At 43.3% G+C, this 13,505-nt stretch overlaps 1 protein-coding gene across 1 annotated transcript in view; it reads left to right on the forward strand.

Moving 5' to 3' along the window:
• SLC7A8 (solute carrier family 7 (amino acid transporter light chain, L system), member 8) overlaps window positions 1-13,505 on the forward strand; it is a 55,820-nt gene that overhangs the window by 8,347 nt on the left and 33,968 nt on the right. The window lies entirely within an intron of this gene.

The following is a 13,505-nucleotide window of genomic DNA, read 5'->3' on the forward strand; positions in this document are numbered from 1 at the left end:
TTCCTCTTCGCCTCTCCTTTACTTTATCTTAGTTGCTCTAAAAAATGAGTTCAGCCAAGTATCCAATGTATATAGCACATGTCATTTTAAAGTCTATAAATAGCCCAGAGCCTGTTACCTCTTCAACAGTTTGATAGACTTAAGCATTTTCCTCCCTTTGGGAAGGTTCTGATTTATACACAGATATGCATGCCCACGTGCACACAAGCACAAACTTCCTTCTTCCTGCCTCAGCTGTGTCACCAATCCCAACATATGTGCAGATATTCAAGGGTAGAGGGTATTTCCCTACATACTGAAGTTTTTGTCTCTTTAACATTTTTTTCTAAGACTATGAAGAAATGGGGTGTTCAGGTATAGTAAGTACAATTTCAGTGGGTTGAATGTTACTACTGATTTGTCTATGGCCTCATGGATTGTACTTCAATGTGAGAATTGTCCCCAAACTCCCCATGGTGGCATTACAGTAACAAGAACAGCAACTCTGGTGTTCTGTGGTGAAAAAGATTCCAAATATGTGATTTCATAGAAATCAGGATATTTTTCCAAAGTGTGAGAATACTTACAGGGTTAATAGGCACTATTCTACCTCCCTTCAAGCTAGGATGAGACAAATTTCCCTTTTAGGGTGATGTGCGGGCAAAATCCTTTCTGCTTTCCCTCCTTCGTGGCTATGGAGTTGCAGATATGCTGAGGAACTGCCCTGTCCTCTTCTAGAGGAGTTTCCAAATGGATGATAGTGATTCAAGTTTTTTTGAGACAAAATACAAAAATAGAAATGGCGTTTTCCATGCAGAATTCAGTGATTTGGTGTTCATATCCATCCATCCATCTCACACCCAACTGACTTAGATAAATTAAACTACGTGTTTCATATAAGCTCATAAATTTCATTCATAATCATCATGGATGATTGAAAGTAGGAATAACAGAATGGCAGGTATTATGGGAATATAGAAGACTCATGCCATAGAGTTACTTATAATCTGATTGGGAAGATGAGACTCATAGTCATTAAACAGAAAGCATTGAAAATTAATGATATGGTTTAGTGGTGTAAGAGCTGAAGGAGGGAAAATTTAGGTGAACGGTGGGAAGCAGAAGGAAGAAAGGGTCTCACCAAGAACTAGATTAAGAAGCATCTTAGCCAGGTGCAGTGGCTCACTCCTGTAACCCAGCACTTTGGGAGGCCAAGGTGGGAGGATAGCTTGAAGCCAGGAGTTAAAGAACCAGACAATATAGCAAGACTCCCTTCTCTACAAAAAATTAAAAAATAAATAAATCAGCTGGATATGGTGGTGTGTGCCTGTAGTCCCAGCTACTCAGGAGGCTGAAGAAGGAGGATCACTTGAGCCCAGGAGTTTGAGGTTGCAGTGAGCTAGGATGACTCCACTACAGTCCAGCCCCAGCGACAGAGTAAGAGACACTGTCTCAAAAAAAAGAAGCATCTTGATGGTGGGGAAAGGTATAGGGAAGAAAATTCTGGAAGATTTTATAGGTAAAAGCACGATGACTAAATTATCTTTTTGATCAAAAGTTGTGTCTTACATATGTCTGAATCTTTAGTGCTTAGCAGAATACTTGATACAGAACAATTACTCAAGTAATCATTGAATTTCATTGACTCTTGGACAAAAATCTGAAGACAGTGGCAATAAGAAGCATTTATGTGAAGGGCTGTTGGGAACCTGGCTTGAAAATCTTGAAGCTAGGAATAATTTCATCAACCTGGACAATTAGGTTGGCCCATTTTAGTTTTTTTTTAAATCACCCTTGCCCTAACCTGACCAGGCTTTTGCTCTCCATGTACTTGGGTAAGGAAACCTGATGGCAGTAGGTGAACTTAGATTCCACCATGAATTTGGAGTCCCCCCTAAAATCTGAAGAGAGTGTGGAGGACAGCAAAATTCATCCGCTTAGTGGTACCAAAGCTACTGCTAGTTGTTATTATTAAACACTTACCAATTACCTAACATACATTAACTTATTTGTGCCTCACAATAGCCCCTGTTTGGTAGGCCCTATTATCTCTTCCCCCAGATAAGGAAATAGAGGCTCAGAGGGATAAGCAACTTGCCAAAGGTCATACAACTAAAAAGTACTGGAGCTAGTATTCAAACCCAGATCTTATCTGACTCTGAATCAAGCTCTCAAGCATTATTCTCTACTATTTCTATTTTTATCTCCTAAAGGGGTATTTTCCTTTAGAACCTGGACAGGGGTCCTTATTGGTTTTTATAGATGAAGCAATTAATGTTGCGTTCCCAGTGAGGAAGGTTCCCAGTGTCAGGGGGAGCTGGGCAGTCAGCTGGGAATGGAAGAAAGGAATGTTCCTGGTGCAACTGCAGGAAGACTCGGGGTGAGCCTGAGATGCATCTGGCCAACACAGACCACATTCCCATTAACTCCCACACATGTGCACCTTTCCTTTACGGGCCAGCGTTCTTCCCAGTCATGTTAGAGATACCCACAGGGTACCTAGCTGTTTAGGTAGCTTTATACCAGTCATGTGTTTAGGTATGTAACCAGAATCTACGTCTTGAAGGCAAACAAGCTGGCTTCAGAGCCTAAAAGAAAAGTTTAAGTTGGGCACAGTGGCTTACAACTGTAATCCAGCACTTTGGGAGGCTGAGGCAGGAGGGTAGCTTGAGGCTAGGAGTTTGAGACCAGCCTGGGCAATATAGCAAGACCCTATCTCTACAAAAAAATAAAAAAAATAAATCAGCCAAATGTGGTGGCATGCACCTATAGCCCTAGCTACTCAGGAGGCTAAGGCAGAAGGATCACTTGAGCCCAGGAATTCAAGGTTACAATGAACTTTGATTAGGCCACTGCACTCCAGCCTGGGCAACAGAGTGGGACTTTGTCTCTGAAAAAATAAGAAAGACCGTGGCACTCTAGCTAGCCTGGGCACCAGAGTGAGACTCTGTCTCAAAAAAAAATAAGAAAGAAAAGTTTATAATTTTTCAGACCGTTTTGTTTTCAGCACAATGTACGTTTATGGGGGAACTTGGTATGTTTACTGTAGGACAACACTGGCTGTAAGTCTAGCTACTAGACCACTATCTCTCAACTAACACAGATTTTTTAAAAATAATATTTATTGAGCTCTTACTAAATGCCTGTTCCTGTTCTATATACTCTTTACATATTTAATCCTGACAACAATTCTATAAAAGTAGATATTATAATTATCTCTATTTTAAATGTGGGGAAATTGAGTCACAGAGCTGGTAGGTAATTTTTCCAGAATCACACAATTGATAACTGAGATGATCTGACTCCATAGCCAAAATGCTTAACGATTCCACATTTCTAATTGGTAACCAAGAGAGGACAGAGGAAGGTTGATGTATATGTGAGAATCTCGAGGTCATGGAGGAAGAAAACCCTGAGATCAGAGTCTAGAAAGACAGTGGATGTCTGCTACGGAAAAAGTTGGTAAAAAACGTTTTTTAAAGGATATTTGTCAACAGAGAAATGTGGCTATAGGAATAACTGTACCAAAATGGCACTGGGCTGATTTAGGAATATTTCCAATCCAAAAGATTTCAGACCCATGTGGTCCATACCACTTTAGAAGATTTTACATTTTAGTTTCTAATATGATGTATTAGCTTCTAATCCCAAAAATGTTTATTGGATGTCAACCAGAGAGAGTGTGAAAACTACTCCTTGAGTGTGTACTTCAATTAAACACACACACAAAACATGGAGGGATTAGGATTTGGTTCATTCAGGACGAAAACATGATTAAAACTCTCATTGTTCTCAAAGAAAACTCTGGGACAGAAGCCAGCTAGGAGTTATTTCAAAACAAACATATCTTGGTGAGTAGGGAAAGGCTATACTCGGCAGTGTAATAATAATAAGTAGCTACCACTTACTGAGCACTTACTATGCACTGGGTACATGGTACCTGATCAGTACTTTATGAATATTCTCATCTAATCCCATGCAATAGCTACTGTTATAGTAATGAAAGGTTAAAATAGGTAAGAAACTGGTAGGGCCCAGATTCCCCAGGAGGTCATTGAACTCTGAAGCAACTGGGCTTATCCAAAATGCTCCATAGCGTGGAGTGCAAGGTGGCTGGGACCAAGGATCCTGTTGCATGCATCTTGCCTCTAGGAACCAGAGGGATCGAGAAGCAATTTGGTTGAATCTGTTACTGTCAGGGCTACAATATGTTCCTTCAAAGAGCAGAGTTATGCAGAATGAGTGACTAGCAGGAGATGCTTAGAGTCAGGCAAAGAAAATAGAAACCCAGCAGGTAAAAATTGTGTCCAAAAGACGAACCAAACAGCCCATTTTATTTAGAAAAACAACAATAAAAACACCCTGTACCCAAATCAAATGACCTTCTCAGAGAGGCCAGCACCATATATACAATTTTTCTGAATTAAATCGGCTTACTGAAATGGGGTAGAGGTGCATATTGGTGGGGACTTCTCAAGTTGCCAGGCTACCAAGGTTTTCTGCTTTTTTTGAGCGGTAATCCAGCAGTATGGCTGCCTACAAAGAAATGCCTTAGGAATTTCAGTTGTTGCTGTTGTTATTTTGTTGTTCTTGTGGGAGAGGGGCTGGATTTAGAAAAGTAGACATGAGCAAGTGATCCCAGGAGTATATTCTGAACTATAGAAAACAAGAGCCATTCAGGAACCCAGAGGCTAGAAATCATTCCTTTCCAATTTTTAACTCCCTGCTGACCTTACAGAGTAAGGACAATGCCTCGTTCCCCTCCGCTACAGAGGAAGCCCCTGAGTCCCTTCTCCCTGGAGACTGGGAAATGGCAAACTGCAGGCTCCTCCCTGGGACAGGGGTGAGGGCTACTCGTCATAGGATTCAGGATTGGTCCATATTCTAACAAGCACTCATTGAGCATATTATATGTTAGGCCCTGTGTTGAGCACTGGTGAATTTTATTTCTAAGAAGCAAAATAATCCCTCACATCTATTTTAAGCTGTTTTATTTATAGAATGAGTGAAGTTTGAGCTAAAAAGCTTTATCCATCACATCTCATCCCTCATCCTTTGTCACAGTCACAAGTCTTCCCATTGGTTTGCTCCCTGCTTTAAATATCCTCAGCGTTAGCAATGACGTCACTTCTGGGGAGAAGGTTTCACAATATGTCTGAAGATGTACCAGGCAACCTCACACTGAGCTGCACGTCATGAAAGCATATTGCTCAGAGAGTGTCACTGCTGCAGAATTATTAATGTTCTTTTCTCATCTATGTATATATATATATTTTTTTTAATTGGGCAGCCTTCAGAATCACAACAGATTCAGAGAGACTTCATATATATATACATTTTTTAAAAGTGCCTGTTTGTACATCTATGAAATGCATAAATACTTTAGCTGCTTCTTGAGAGTACGGTTCTGCATACGATGTTTAGTAGGCAGCTGACATATGCAGGTCAGGTTGCCTTAACGAGGCATCTGGGCCCTGATGCTGAAAGCAGAAAGCTTAACATGGATTTCTCCATGACTTGCATCAGCGTGTTGTAGAAAGGGAGGCACCACCCGTGATACAGCAGAAGAGGATGGGCTTTAGAGATAGTCTTAGGCTTCCAGTAAACTGCTTCCCTGTTTACAATCTTCGTAACCTTGAACAAGTTAATGATCAGTTTACTTAGCTGTAAAATAAAAGTTTCCTGTGAAATATTCAAACAAAGTGGCCAGGCATGGTAGCTCACACCTGTAATCCTAGCACTCTGGGAGGCCGAGGCGGGTGGGCAGATCGTTTGAGCTCAGGAGTTCAAGACCAGCCTGAGCAAGAGTGAGACCCTGTCTCTACTAAAAAATAGAAAGAAATAAGCTGGACGACTAAAAATATAGAGAGAAAAAGTTAGCCGGGCATGGTGGCGCATACCTGTAGTCCCAGCTACTTGGGAGGCTGAGGCAGAAGGATTGCTTGAGCTCAGGAGTTTGAGGTTGCAGTGAGCTATGATGATGCCACTGCACTCCAGCCCAGGTGACAGTGTACGACTATGTCTTGAAAAAATAAATAAATAAAACAAAGCCCTACCCTATGGTCTATGTTTCATAAAGATTGCTTTCTTTCTCTCCTTGAGCTCATCCTCCACCACCCTCACTTCCTCTCCCACCCCCAACCCACACACTCAGTAATTCTGGTTCAGAAATTTGAATTGGACTCATCGGATGATGAGAAAACTGACTATTCAGCCCAAGTCTGATCTGCTTAGCAACCAGCCAATTGCTTTTCCTGTCCTCCCTGTTAAATTGAGTTTACTTACCCATCAGCGTCCGTCTTATGCTTCCCTCTTCCAGGAAGCCCTTTCTGAACAGCCCATGCCAGTGACCTTTTCCACCCTAATATCTTGTCATATATTACAGTAGCACTCATGCAACTTCTGCTCTACCTGGTGGTGTCAGCTTTGTGTCTGCCCACACGTCTTCACTTTTCCACACGGTTCCTTGAGAGCAGGGACTGAGTCTTACTTACTTTCACATCCTATAGCCTAACACATGGTAAGTGCCTAGAAAGTATTTGTGGGGCCAGGCACAGTGCCTCATGCCTGTAATCCTAGCAATTTAGGAGGCCGAGGTGGGAGGATTGCTGGAGGCCAGAAGTTTGAGACCATCCTGAGCAACATAGTAAGACCCCATCTCTACAAAGAGTAGAAAAAATTAGCCGGGCATGGTGGCACACGCCTATAGTCCCAGCTCCTGGGGAGGCTGAGGCAGGAGGACCGCGTTAGCCCAGGAATTTGAGATTGCAGTGAGCTATGATGACACCACTGTACTCTAGCCTGGGCAACAGAGCGAGACTCTATTTTTCTTTTTTTTAAAAAAAAGGAATTTATGGAATAATAGCAGTCAGTCAAAAACAAATCATCCTTTAGAGATGGTTTCACAACAATGTCAATATTCTTAACATTACTAAACTGTAGACTTAAAAATGGTTAAGATGGTAAATTTGGTTATGTGTTTTTACCACAATAAAATTTTTTTTTTTTTTTTTTTTGAGACAGAGTCTCACTGTGTTGCCCGGGCTAGAGTGCTGTGGCGTCAGCCTAGCTCACAGCAACCTCAAACTCCTGGGCTCAAGCGATCCTCCTGCCTCAGCCTCCCGAGTAGCTGGTACTACAGGCATGCGCCACCATGCCCGGCTAGTTTTTTCTATATATTTGTAGTTGTCCAATTAATTTCTTTCTATTTTTAGTAGAGACGGGGTCTCGCTCTTGCTCAGGCTGGTTTCGAACTCCTGAGCTCAAACAATCCGCCCGCCTCGGCCTCCCAGAGAGCTAGGATTACAGACGTGAGCCACCGCGCCCGGCCCAATAAAAATTTTTTTTAGTTTAAAAATGAGTTATTACCATGAACAATACATGTTTGTGGTTAGCTAAAAGAAAAAAAAATCCAGGTTCAAATCTAAAAGGGATTAGGGATGAACCAAAAGATGGCATTGAAGCTTGAAAGTACAACAGGGTTTCTCAACCTCAGCACTATTATTACCTTTGGGGCCAGATAGTTCTGTGTTGTGGAAGGCTGTCCTGCTCATTGTAGGATGTTTAGCAGCATTCCTGGCCTCTACACACTAGATGCCAGATGCACCTCCAGTCCTGTTGTGACAACCAAAAGTGTCCCCAGGCATGGCCAACTGACCCCTTAAGATGGGGGGCAAAATTGTCCCCAGTTGAAAACCACTGAGGAAGACAAAGCCTCTCACTGTAGGTGCCTGAATCCCCAGTCTGGCAGGGAAATGCTGGAGGTAAGAGGTGAGTCCTTAATGGGCTTATTCGAAGGCTCAGTACTCTTGGCCCCTCAGGCTACAATGCCTGTCTGTCAGTGGCTGGTGAGTGGGTGGTTGGCTCCATCTATTTCATTAAAAGCCCATGTATGAACAAGTGCTTCTCAAATACCTTCCAAAGCAAGCATGTACAGAGTGGGCGCTCAATAAATACTTTTTGAGAGGTGCAATTACCTGCTGCCCACCCACCTGAAGCATCTAAAAATTTTACCTAGACAAGCAGACAAATGACTCAGAGAATGCTTCATGGTCCTGGCTGTACAGCACTGTTTTGGAGCCAAGCCTCCAAAGGAAGCCGGCCAGATTCTTCTAGGACGGTCTCTGTCCCTACTGCTACTAATGCTAGTAATTGCTTATATTTATTAGCATTTCACAAATTATAAAGTACCTCACATATATGTGCTCTCCCTTGATCTCCACAACAACCTTGTGAGGTAGGCAGGGCAGGAACAAATATTTTCATTCTTCAGACAAAGGAAGTGATTCTCAGAAAAATTCAGGCCATGTGGCTTGTGAGTGGCAAAACCAGGACTCAGTGGCTCCTTCAACTCTAGGTCTAGTGCCTTTTCCACTTTTTCAGTAAGGACCCAAAACAGCAGAGTCCTACAGCACCTTCCACATCTGTTCTGCGGGAGCTGGCAACTCCTCAGGGAATGTGTTGGAGTCACGACCTGCTCGCGCCCAGGTGGCTGTCTGTACCTATATGCATGGTAAGAGGTATGGTGCACTTCCAGGCCTAGCAAGAAGCTCAAAGCCTGGCTCCAGCGTGCCAGACCCTGCTCTCACACTCTTCCCCCAGTCCTGAAAACCTCTGAGATCCTCCCAAACATTAATGGAAGGAGCACACAGCAGATTCACCTCAACTTTCCCTGGACATCATGGAAATGGCCAGAACTTCCAAGGCCCAGGAGGAAGTTGTGGCTAGATTTCAAGACTAGCATGAGTAAGGAAGGGAGGCCATAGCCTTTTGGATCTGAGGGTCTGTTGAGCACTGGAAGTCTATAATTCCATGCCCCAGGAAATTCTTTGATGGCTACAGCATTCTAGCATGGACAGGCCTGGATACGAGTAATGACTTAATGGGAGTCACATGGGTATTGGCCTGCAGATGGGGAAGTCAGTGATTATTCATGGCAAACGTGGATTTTCTCAATTCCAGCAATTTTTCTAGTGAAGACTTGCCCACTGATAGGTTTTGGCCCCCTTTTAATGGAATGAATAGTTTGGTTGGCTTTTCTTTGACAGAACAAGCCAAGCTGGGCCTCATTGTCCAGGCATCCTAGAATCCATTTTTCACTAAGGAAGATCTATGTGATAAGATGATTACTTTATTAATTGGGGTGGATGGAAGTAGGGCTAAAATTCTGACCTCGAGTACCTGGGCAATGCCCAACGGGTATGCATCTCATTCTTAAATGGCTTTATAGACAATGAGTCTAAGGGTAAAACAATGGAGAGAAATATCTCCACAATAATCAATTTTCTTCCTACATCTCATCAGGAACTCTTCATCATCAAGATAGAAAAGATCTTTCCCAGTTCTTTTACAAAGCTGGTCCAAAAAAGTCTCATTTGGACAGTGTCCAAGTTTAAAAGCCCTGCAGTTAAAGTGTCTGTTGTGCAATTTCCAGAGGTGAGGCGGCATGGAGTGGTGGAGGAAACCCTGGGCCCGGAGTCCAAGGCCTCAGCCTCTTATCCCAGCCTTGCTACTTAAGCAGTGCAAGACTCCCATCAAGTCCCTTCACCTCTCTGACCTCGGTTTTCACAAAGGTAAAATAGGAATGATAGTACCTGCCTCGCACACCTAAGAAAGTAGTTCAGAGAATCAAGTAAGGTGAGGGATGTGAATGTTTTGTATATCACCACTGAAGGTGCTGCTGCAACAGAAGGAAGGAATCAGATCTGTGTTCCAATGCTTCAGTAAACACCTTCTGTCACCATTCTCATTGCCTATGGAGTGGAGCAGATAAGACTGACCCCAGTATATGTAGGACAACCTTTCATTTTCAGGGAAAAGCTTGAGGTTGTGACAGAAGATTTAGGTTCCAATCCAGCTATTTCTAATTTACCCTGTGCTTTAAGCAAATAACTACCTCTCTGGGTCTTCCTCCATAAAATAGGGATAATAATACCTCCCTCATTCCCCCATTTGGAAAGTGAGACTGATAGTTGCCCTACTTTCTTCCCCTGTAAATTGGAGATGGCAATCACAGCCAATCTACTCTACTCAGCAGTGAAATAAGTGGGTTGCTTCACTCATTTGCCTACAATACACATTCAACATTCTCACAGGATTTGGAGGTTCCAAAGAAATAGGTATATTAAATTCCTCTGTGGAGATGCTACAAATGATGGCAGACATTAGGTATTCATTAAGCATTTATGGGATGTCTACTAGATCAGTGGTCCCCAACCTTTTTGGCACCAGGGACCAAAAAGACAATGGAAGTTTCATGGAAGACAATTTTTCCACGGACCAGGGGGCATTAGATTCTTACAATGAGTGCGCAGCCTAAATCCCTCATACGCACAGTTTATAGTAGGCTTTGCACTCCATGAGAATCTAATGCTGCTGCTGATCTGATAGGAGGCTGAGCTCAGGCAGTGATGCAAGCCATGGGGGGTGGCTGTAAATACAGATAAAACTTCACTAGCTGCTCACCTCCTGCTGTGCAGCCGGGTTCCTAACAGGCCACTGATGAGTAAGAAAAACCGGTCTGCAGCCCTGGGGGTTGGAGACAGCAGTGCTAGATGACCCTTCACAGATGAGGGAAAGCAGCATAGTTCCTGCTCTCATAGCACTGACAGTCTAGTGGGGGGCATAAATACTTATTAAATAATCACACTAAAGATTGTGGATAGTAGACATTACTTTTCAGTAAATGTAATGTAAACTTTCTTTCAGCTCCAGAACATGGCTCTGCTGTGAATGATGTTCCTCTCCCTGTAGAAGTCCCAGAGGCTGCCATGGTGGAGGAAATGTTCTCAGATTCTGGTTTTCTAGGTAGTGGTTTCCTAAGAATCAGAGAGAGAGACTCCTCTCTTTCCCCATTCCCGAGCACTCAGTGTAGGCTGGCGTAGCTCAATTTTTTTTTTAGCTTTTATCTTTGTAATTTTAATTTGGTCAAAATTAAGATTTTTGGAGAGTAAGAACCCAGTTTTTATAAAGTGAAGACTCTTGTCCCAATGCCAATCTGCTATGACTGTCGCAATCACTCTGGCAGCTTCCTGGAAGGTCATGGAGCCTCCAAGAATAAGTGGAGGCAGCAAGGGGTCAGACCCTTCACAGGGCAGTTAGTGTTGCACATCCCATCCTCCAGTGGCTGCTGTGACCCAGAACCAGGGAAAGAGCATGCACACCATGGAAATGTCAGAGCAAAAACATAAGAGAACCTGTAATCTTAGCTCTCTGGGAGACCGAGGCGGGCGGATTGTTTGAGCTCAGGAGTTCGAGACCAGCCTGAGCAAGAGCGAGACCCCACTTCTACTAAAAATTAGAAAGAAATTAATCGGTCAACTAAAAATATATAGAAAAAATTAGCCGGGCATGGTGGCTAATGTCTGTAGTCCCAGCTACTCGGGAGGCTGGGGCAGTAGGATCACTTGAGCCCAGGAGTTTGAGGTTGCTGTGAGCTAGGCTGACTCCATGGCACTCACTCTAGCTAGGGCAACAGAGTGAGACTCTGTCTCAAAAAAAAAAAAAAAACATAAGAGAAGCACTTACTGATCTCAATTTACTAATCCCATTGCAGTATTTGTTTCCCAAGAACCCTTAGTGGAACATTGACATTCTTCATTCCTGAAAAGATCAAATCTTTCAAATAACACCCATCCCCGACATTTCCCCTCGCAACAAACATTGTTGTATCTAAGAAATGCCTGGCTGTACACCCCTCCCTTTTCAGTGCCTTAAGGACCAAAGTCAAACCTTGTTTTTCTCCCGGTAGTGATTGTTTTTCTAACCCCTTGAGCTGGTTTTATAACTCTAGTTCTATTGCTCACTTCTTGGCTGGCTTTGAAATGCCCTATAGATCCACCCTTTTGATAAATTCCTGCTAGGCAAGGAATTTACTATCATCTTTCAACAGCATTAGCAAGCTTGTCCCTAGTTCTCTCATTACCCAGCACTTGGGGTCTTCCAGGGAAGAGCCACACATTTCGTTTTGGCAGGTATAGAGTCACTGGACAGGGTGAATATGGCCTGAGCCCTAGGATACTATAGGATACTACAAGTGGATCTTTTTCTTTCTTTCTTTCTTCTTTCTTTTTTTTTTTTCTTTTGAGACAGAGTCTTACTCTGTCACCCCGGGAAGAATGCAGTGGCATCATCATAGCTTACAGCAACCTCAAATTCCTGGGCTCAAGAGATCCTCCTGCCTCAGCTTCCCCAGTAGCTGGGACTATAGGTGCGAGCCACCATGCCCAGCTAATTTTTCCACTCTTTGTAGAGATGGAGTCTCACTGTGTTTGTCAGGATGGTCTCGAACTTCTGACCTCAAGCGTTCCTCCTGCCTTAGCCTCCCAGAGTACTAGGATTACAGGGGTGAGCCACCACACCCAGCAAATGGGCCTTTTAGTCTCCGCCAACCGAACACTTCCGCAAAGCACATATGGGGACTGATAGAGGAGAGCGGAGGGCTGAAAGATGTACTCTTGTTCCTACTGTAGGACTTTACATAAACCTACAAGAGAAGGAAGGGTCTGTAAGGACTGGTGGCACTCAGAATCTTATTCTCTATCTTCTCTTGGACTGAGAATTATATCACAAATTTAATGATGAGAGATTGTTTCTTCTTTTAGTTTCATTTCTATAAGCAGCCCTGTTCTGTGAGGATAGGCTGTTAGCACTAAAGGAAAAAAGACATGTTAGTGACAGAAATGTGATTTTGTTTCATTTGTATCTAGCTTTGGCCTGTGCCCTCTGAGTCTACATTTCTCTTCTGGATCTCTTCCCCCACCTCATTACTCATCTCACACTGCAATTTTTTGTTTGGAAAAGGAGAGCATATTCTGTATCCAAGAGGAATAGAAGGTCATTGCTTTTAGAATGTGAATGTTCTCTTCTCTTCCCCTTTAACTAAAAGAGCTTAATAAAAAACTGAATTTTGGTTTAGAAACAAAAGTTCAGGACCGGATTGATGCTGACTCATGGTTGAGATCTGAAAGCCAGTTTTTTAAAGTTGAGCATAGAACCTTACAATCTCCATATCACTGGTTTCAGACCACTGTAGAGAGATGGTGGGAATTTGAGATGCTCTCAGAACATTGTCAAATCCAACTCAGCTCTACTCCAGCTTTGCCTTTCCATCTGGATCCATTTAGTCTCTGCTTCTTCCCTCAGGCATTGAGGGGTGCCGCTGGCAGGGCATGAAGAGAGGGCTTTCAAAGCACCCGCCCCGTGGACCCTGACTACCACCTTTAATTACAAGAAGTGGACAAAGGAAAACTTGGGAGGAAGCATGTCAGGAATGCCCTCCACACTCTTACTCCTCCCCTGCCCAACACACACAGCCCACTAGCCCCCAACCCAGTACTGGCTGCTGACATCCGCTCTCAGGAGAAAGCCAGCCCTTGCACACACAAGCAGAAGTGGATTAGTGAAAGAGTACTGGGTTAAGCATCAGGAGACTGACTTCTAGATCCAATTTTACCCATCAGTAACTGTGGAATTTGGAGAAAGCCACTTAACCCCTCTGTGTCTTAGTCTCTTAGTTTGTAAAATAG

This window comes from Propithecus coquereli, unplaced genomic scaffold (genome assembly GCF_000956105.1).
Source record: "Propithecus coquereli isolate 6110/MARCELLA unplaced genomic scaffold, Pcoq_1.0 Scaffold3, whole genome shotgun sequence".
In the NCBI taxonomy this organism is placed as follows: Eukaryota; Metazoa; Chordata; class Mammalia; order Primates; family Indriidae; genus Propithecus; species Propithecus coquereli.